The sequence below is a fragment of the Rutidosis leptorrhynchoides genome, chromosome 9, assembly GCF_046630445.1.
Source record: "Rutidosis leptorrhynchoides isolate AG116_Rl617_1_P2 chromosome 9, CSIRO_AGI_Rlap_v1, whole genome shotgun sequence".
In the NCBI taxonomy this organism is placed as follows: domain Eukaryota; kingdom Viridiplantae; phylum Streptophyta; class Magnoliopsida; order Asterales; family Asteraceae; genus Rutidosis; species Rutidosis leptorrhynchoides.
Genome location: NC_092341.1, coordinates 370,387,986 through 370,389,231, shown reverse-complemented (window position 1 = coordinate 370,389,231; position 1,246 = coordinate 370,387,986).

Sequence of the window (1,246 nt, the reverse complement as noted above, 5' to 3'; positions counted from 1 at the left end):
GAATAAGTAATCTCTAAGACTATTAGGAACTACATATTCTTCGCAGAATATTAATGAAGTTATGGGTCAATACTTCATCGGTTATTGTTGTTGGTACTCCTTGGTATCTATGGTGCGTATGATGTTGATGTTCGTGGGACAGATTGTGAATTTGAGGTGTGAGATGCGGATGTTGTTGTTGCTGGATGGTGGTGGTACTGTTTATGCTGCTGGTGCTGCTGCTGGTGTTTGTAACCTTCGTACTATATTCTCTAAAGCCACTACCCGAGCGCGAAGTTCGTTGACTTCTTCTATTACACTAGGGTGACTGTCGGTTCGAACGAGCGGATAAATAAGATCTAAAGTTTGGTTTAGTATATGATCGTGACGAGATACTCTGGAAATGAGAGAGAAAATGGTGTTTCGGACAGGTTCGCCGGTAAGTGCTTCAGGTTCTTCGCCGAGAGGGCAATGTGGTGGATGGAAGGGATCGCCTTCTTCTTATCTCCAATGATTAAGGAGGCTACGAACCCATCCCCAATTCATCCAAAATAGATGATGGCTGATTGGTTGATCCATTCCGGTTACACTGCTTTCGGAGCTTGAGTGAGATTCCATTTCGGAATCCGAGGAACTTGAACTAATGACGAATTCCATTTCGTACGATTTGAATAAGGGATTGATTTTTGAATATTGGATGGTATTCTAACTATATAGAATATCTATATATATAGAGCAAAAGGTTTCTGTAACATCCTTGAATTGGGCCTAGTTGAAATGGTCTATTTTTCCCTTGTGTGGTTTAATATGCTTTTATTTTTTAATTAGTGTTTATTATTATTTGATGATGTGGTTAGGACCAGTTTGTGACAAGGGTCACATAACAGGTTTGTTTGTTTAATTTGGACTTCGTTTGGGTCACCAAATGACATACGAACGAATTCAGTTAACTGATAAATACCCGTGTGATATGGGGTATGGGTTTTAAATCCACATATAGCCATGGTCTGGACAATTCTTGTCCATTTTCTCCCAAATTTGATAAGAAGCTCGTACCTAACTTCCTCCATCACCAAAACTCTAATTGATTCATGTTAGAGATTGGATTAAGAAGCTTGAGGGACTGATTTCTAGCATCCTTGTGATCATCTAACCAGGTTTGCTTGCTTGAATCATTGCTTTAATCCTTGATTAAATGGGTTTTTGTGTTCTTGAGTAAAAGTTAGGTTTTGATGCTTGATTCTTGATCTAAAGTGTTTGTTGTGCT